Raw genomic sequence first — 7,177 nt, forward strand, 5'->3', positions numbered from 1 at the left:
TGCCCATCTCCCATCTAGAGCTTTCAAGCCTGGCTTTCAGCGCCCTGGGGAGCAAAGTAGGGGGAAAAGTGGGACTTGTAAAATTGAGAAAGGAAACTTTCACTTAATTTTTCTGTTTTCCTCCAATCCAAAGAAGTTCTGGTTACCTAGTCTGTTTTCTCCAGATGCCAAACAGGCAGTGACCTAGTAGGGCTGTGGAGGGTCAGTTGCCTACTGAGGAGGGAGCAGGAAGGCACCAACGGGTAACTCTTCTTAAATGGCTTCTTCTTTTTATTTTTTTTTAAAGCTGGAGTGGATTCCCATTTCCTCCTCCAGGGGATCTTCCTGACCCAGGGAATGAATCCCTGTCTCCTGCATCTTCTGCATTGGCAGGCAGATTCTTCACCACTGAGCTGCCTGGGAAGCCCCCTTAAACTGCTTCTTGAACTTCTCTGGTACTTCCTCCCTTCTCTTCTTAGCAGCCCTCCCACTTTTAGCTCCATCTCCATCCCCAATTCCAGGTGCGCTGGGTGCTGTAAATTCCTGACCCTTGAGGGGTTAGAGAAGTTCTCCAGGTAAATGGGTTACTTCTTGCCTTTCTCTGACTTTCCCTGGTCTGCTAAGTCAGGCTTCTCCTATTTATCTTCTACATCACACCTGTCGGTACAAACGAACCGCCACCACTTTGCTGTGCTTTCCTAATGTTCCGGGGGAGATCAGAGATTAACTGTGCAGTCACTCTTTCATCTTTAACCCAGAGTTAAAGCCATGGCTTTCCATATTTCTTAAGTCCCTTCAATTAGCACACAATTTTATAGTTGAAAAAAAGAGAGAGGAGAAAGGTGAACATTTTGGAGGTCAATTTGAAAACACTTGGAAACTGCAAACAGATTTGAGAGTGAGGCAGGAGTCCAGAGAGACAGGAAGGCAGAGGTACCATTAGCAGAGATGTGGAGTTAGATTCCAGAAACAGGTTTGATGTGATGAATCAGAGTTATGTTTCCCTGATCTTAAGGGAGGGATCCATTTTTGAGCTTTGACCACAGGACACATGGGGAAAGACCAGTTTTCCAGAAAAAGCACTTGGGTGTGCAGTGTCACCAGGGTCTGACCCAATGCCCCAGCTACCTCTGACCTTGGAAGCTGGAGCCATGTGACACCCTATAACCTTGAACCCAGGCTCGTCCCTTCCCTGTATGCTGGAACTAGTTCTAAGTCTAGTGGGGGTGGGTGAGATACAGGCCATCCTGGACTCTGGAACATTTAGCATCCAGGAAGCCCAGCCACAAATTCCCCTCTGAAAGTGAAGTCACTCAGTCATGTCCGACTCTTTGCGACCCCATGGACTATAGCCTACCAGGTTCTTCCATCCAAGGGATTTTCCAGGCAAGAATACTGGAGTGGGTTGCCATTTCCTTCTCCACCTCCAACTCAAACCTCAACTCTAATAACCATCCAGTGGAAAAGGCCCCAGCTCACAGCCCAGTTCTAGCACCAGCCTACCCAAACATATTTCCAAATCTATATTATCTGGGCCTGCTACCAAGGCCTAAAATCAAAGCCAGAACACACACCCTGCAGCTAGATCCTTGTTAACCTGCGGTCAATAGTCTCTGATACGCCCTTTGACGATTCTCAAGACCTCCTACCCAGCTCCCATCCAGAACCAAATGCTGCTTCACCCAGGCACGCTCATGATCAGTAAGGCAATTAAAGTAGCCAACATCATCTTCACCCCTGAAACCTTGAGGTCAAGACTCAGGAGTAAGAGAAAGAAGCAAGTCTTATCTCAGTCAGCTGCTCCAGGCTTACCCTCAAGTGGATTTCAACCCCTGGGCTAAGTCCAGACCTAGCCGGTCTTTCCAGAGCTTTCTGGAGCACTTAAAAGCTTCATGATGAAAAGAAGCTCATTATTAGAGAAATACAAATCAAAACAACAGTGAAGTATCACCTCAAACCAGTCAGAATGGTCATCAGCAAAAAATCTACAAACAATAAATGCTAGACAGGGTGTGGAGAAAAGGGAACCCTCCTACACTGTTGGTGGAAATGCAAATTGATACAACTCTGGAGAACAGTGTGGAGGTTCCTTAAAAACTAAAAATAAAACTACCATAAGACACAGCAATCCCACTGCTGATCACATACCCTGAGAAAACCATCATTCAAAAAGCACATGTATCCCCAGTATCCATTGCATCACTATTTACAATAGCCAGGACATGGAAGCAATGTAGATGTCCACTGACAGATGAATGAATGAATGAAGAAGTTGTGATACATATATAGAATGGAATATTACTCCACTGTAAGAAAGAATGAATTTGAGTCAGTTCTAGTGAGGTAGGTCAACCTAGAGCCTGTTATACAGAGCGAAGTAAGTCAGAAAGAGAAAAACAAATATCATATATTAATGCATATATATATGGGATCTAGAAAACTGGTACTGCTGAACCTGTTTGCAGGGCAGGAAGAGAGGTGCAGATGTAGAGAATGGACTTGAGGACACAGAAGGGGAAAGAGAGGGTGGGCTGAATTGAGAGAGTAACAGTGACATCTATATACTACCACGTGTAAGATAGATAGCCAGTGGGAAGCTGCTGTAAGGCACAGGAAGCTTAGCTTAGTGCTCTGTGATGGGGGGTGGGGGCATCTGAGGAAGGCTCAAGAGGTGGGGACTTGGGTACATAGGGCTGATTCACAGCGCAGCACAGCAACAACTGACACAACATAGTAAAGCAATTATATTCCAATTAAAAAAAAAGATTCAATAGATTTAAAAAAGAAAAAAAAGCTTCATGATTTCTTCCCAATGACAATAGATATATTTTCTTGTTGCCCAGTTTAGACCTGGGAAGGTCCCATCTAGAGCTTGCTCAGCCAGTTTTGCAATGTAAATTCAGAGGAAAGACTACACAGGAACCATAATACTAAGATTGCATTTTCTATTATAATCAGATCTTACTGGTTCTCCACTAGTAATTACAATAAGTGCTTTTTAAATGGTTAAAGCCAGTGATGGGTCAGGGAGTCCTGGGATCAAGTGGAAGAAACAGACAAGATATCTAAGAAAGACATCTTCCTGGCTATTGTCATTTTTAAGGCAGTGCACAGGTTTAAATCCATGCTATCACTCACTACGCGTGTGACCCTGGGCAATCATTCTGCATCTCAGTCACCTATACTGCCTGACTCATGTGGTTGTTGCAAGGAAGAAATGAGTTAATACATGCAAAACACTTAGAACAATTCCTAGGATGAGGCAGGAGCACCATAAATATTAGTGATCATCATTATTGATTTTATCATTCATATTATGATTATAAATGATGTTGGTATTATTCAAATACAATTATTTCTTTATTGTGTGTGCTAAGTCACTTCAGTCACATCTGTCTCTTTGCAACCCCATGGACTGTAGCCCACCTAGCTCCTCTGTCCATGGGATTCTCCAGGCAAGAATACTGGAGTGGGTTCCCATGCCCTCCTCCAGGGGATCCTCTTGACCCAGGGATCAAACTTGCCTCTTGTATGTCTCCTGCAGTGGCCTCTTTATCACTAGTGCCATTCCTATTATTCAAATCACTCAAGTTTCAGTGTGGGAAACAGAAACCACTGTAGGTGTTTTATGCAAGAGGGGATTTAACACAGGAAATTAGATGCTTACAAAACTACTGGGAAAGAGCTGAAGGTGTAGGCGACAGCCAAGGCCTCCAGGAATGACCACCAGGTGATTGGTCAAGGTTGCTGGAACCTCTGAGGCTGCTATTGGAGCCTGCTGGAATTAGAATCCCACCACTGCTGCTTCCGCTGTCTCTGAGTGCTGGGAGGTCTTGTCAGTCACCACCCAGAGGATAGGACGCTGGTGAAGGAGCCCTCGTCAGCAGCTGATGGACAGACAGATGGCAGATGCACAGAAAACTCTCATCTCTACACTTGCAGCGAAAATATCCCAAAGATGCAGGAAGATGGCTTTCCCCTCACGTCTACCTACCAGGTCTCCTGAAAGAACGTCCAAATGACAGGACCTGATTAGCCTGTGGAACTCTAAGGGTCTGGAAGTGAGGTTGTTTGTTTTCCAATTGTTCCAATGAGAAGGAACAGGAACAGAGGTAGGGAGAGACATCCAGGCAGGCAGGCAAATGAGAAGAATGCCCTAAGCAGAAGGCACCCCTCTGTCCAGAAAGTGGGCCTCACCTGAAGGGGGAGGCCATTCCTAGCATTGGTGCATCAAGCCAGATGAGGAGGGAGTCCTTCAACAGTCCAGTGGTTAAGACTCCCCACTTCCACTGTAGGGGGGACGGGTTCGATCCCTGGTTGGGGAACTGAGATTCTAAATGCCATGCAGCATGGCCAAAATTTAAAAAAAATTTAAAAGGGAACCCTCTTACACTGTTGGTAGGAATGCAAACTAGTACAGCTTCTATGGAGAACAGTGTGGAGATTCCTTAAAAAACTGGAAATAGAACTGCCATACGACCCAGCAATCCCAGTGCTGGGCATACACACGGAGGAAACCAGATCTGAAAGAGACACGTGCACCCCAATGTTCATCGCAGCTCTGTTTATAATAGCCAGGACATGGAAGCAACCTAGATGTACATTGGCAGATAAATGGATAAGAAAGCTGTGGTACATATACACAATGGAATATTACTGAGCTATTAAAAAGAATGCATTTGAATCAGTTCTAAGGAGGTGGATGAAATTGGAGCCTATTATACAGAGTGAAGTAAGTCAGAAAGGAAAACACCAATACAGTATATTAATGCATATATATGGAATTTAGAAAGATGGTAACGACGACCCTATATGCAAGACAGCAAAAGAAACACAGATGTAAAGAACAGACCTTTGGACTCTGTGGGCGAAGGTGAGGGTGGGATGATTTGAGAGAATAGCATTGAAACATGTATATTACCATATGTGAAATAGATCGCCAGTCCAGGTTCCATGCATGAGACAGGGCGCTCAGGGCCGGAGCACTGGGATGACCCTGAGGGATGGGATGGGGAGGGAGGTGGGAGGGGGGTTCAGGATCCAGAACACATGTACACCCATGGCTGATTCATGTCAGTGTATGGCAAAAACCACAATATTGTAATTAGCCTCCAGTTAAAATAACTAAATTAATTTTTAAAAAGACACCTACAGATGAGGATAGAGAAAGCATGTAGGTATGAACAGAGGGGGTCTCAGTCTCCTGGCCTTTACCATGAAGTTGGATCCATCATGAGTAGAAATATTATCACCCAAGAAAATACAGGAGAATGTTCTTGGAACACTTGCCTTTCAGACAAAGCACAAAATTCAGAAGCCACAAGAAAAAAGACTGACCTATTCAACCAAAGAAAAAACCTAAAATAGAAAGACAAGTGAAAGTTTGAGGGGAAGTATTTACAATTAAAATAAACAGTTAATATCCACACTATATCAAGAGCTCCCATAAGACAATAGGATTCAAAATTTGACTGGAGCAGGTCACCGAAAAGCATTTCATAGGTTGGTGGGTTGTGTAGGCTGTGTCCTCTGTCAAGGGTACCTTTTCCCCCTATCCACCTGGAAAAATCTCTATTACTATTCAGACACTAATAATATCCCCTCTCCTTGACTTATTACCTGACTTGCCCTCTATAGCGGATACCATGGTGCACAGCCAGATTCCCTTCAGAATGGAGGCATCGTTGTCCTCAGCTACAGGGTAGCTGAGTCTTATACAGGAACTGCTCTTGGCAAAAAGAAGTTGCCCTCCCAAGTCCACATCACTGGCCTGGGGGCAGCCTATATCCAAGATACATCCATATATCCAGAGCCCTCGGACCACTAAGGCAAGCAGTAGAACCGTGTGAGCTCCAGAGATGCCCAGAGGGAAAACTAAGGCTTCTGTTCCTATTTCTTGTGTCCAGCCAACTCTGCCTCACTCACCCCTCACAAGTACTGGTCCAGAGAGCACTTCCCAATAAACCTCTCACACACAAATCTAAGAGAATTGGGGTCTGTTTTCCTGGGAATCTGATCTCTGACAATCTCCTATTGATGGCTTATGGATGTTTCCATAGTGATATGTGTTGATTTGCTTTAATCCATCTTAATAGCATTTGATTGTCCAAACATACCACAATTTAGTTATTCTTCTCTTTTATGGATATGTAGTTCATTTCCATTTTTTTGCCATTACAAGCAGTGCTTCTATTAATATCTTTTTATGTATCTCCATGATCACTTGCAAGTGTCTCTGGGATGCACGCTGGAGAGGTGGAGCTGTAGAATCAGAAATACATGAAGTTTCAAGTTTAGAGATATCACCAAGTTCTCTGCAAAGTTGTTAATATCCACTGACACTCCTACCAGCCTTGCATCAGAGCTCCTACTTCTCCACACCTACCCAGGTGTTGTCAGACGTTTACATGTTTGCCAGTCAAATGGGAGGGAAAGGGCATTTCATTGTTGCTTGAATTATAATTTCCTTGTGACTAGTGAGCTGGAGCATCTTTTTGTGGAGGGTGGTGGCATAGTCCTCTCTAGGAATTATTTGTTCATACCTTTGACCTGTTTTCATATGAAGTTGTTTGGTTTTCTTACTGATTTTTTAAGAGTTCTTGAATACATAGGCTAAATAGGGACCATTTGTTGGTCAAAGGCGTGACAAAGTTACCTCCTTCTCTAGATTCTCCATTAGTTTCTTAGACCTATTCACATATATAATTTTTTCCAGTCCAAACTGCTATTCTGCACTCCAGGCCCTGTTCCAGACACTTGGCATGACCCATAAGCCTTCCAAATATCCTGTCTCCAGAAAGGAACTCAGTGAGCTCCCATTCCCCATTGATCCAAATCAGAACCTGCTCATCCTCCAGAACTGCCCATCTCAGTTCACAGCACCACCACCTACCTAGTCAGCGAGGCAGAAACTTGCATGACAGGCTGCACTCCTCTCCCTCCTTCCCACAAACCTTTTGTCTATGTAGTTTCCTTGCAATGCCATATCTCTCAGATCCTCTTCTCCAAACCTCTTCTTGCTGTGTTAAATCAGGCCTTCATCACAGTCCTGGGCTAGTGTGTTAACATGGATGCTATTTCGACCTCCTGTCTTCTCAATCACACTCCTACCCTGTCCCAGCTATAGTTCTCCTCCCTTCTAGACTACACATTGGTCTCTATAAACACCAATTTAATGGTATCCCTGTTCTCCTTTAAA

This window comes from Odocoileus virginianus, chromosome 5, assembly GCF_023699985.2.
Source record: "Odocoileus virginianus isolate 20LAN1187 ecotype Illinois chromosome 5, Ovbor_1.2, whole genome shotgun sequence".
Taxonomy (NCBI): domain Eukaryota; kingdom Metazoa; phylum Chordata; class Mammalia; order Artiodactyla; family Cervidae; genus Odocoileus; species Odocoileus virginianus.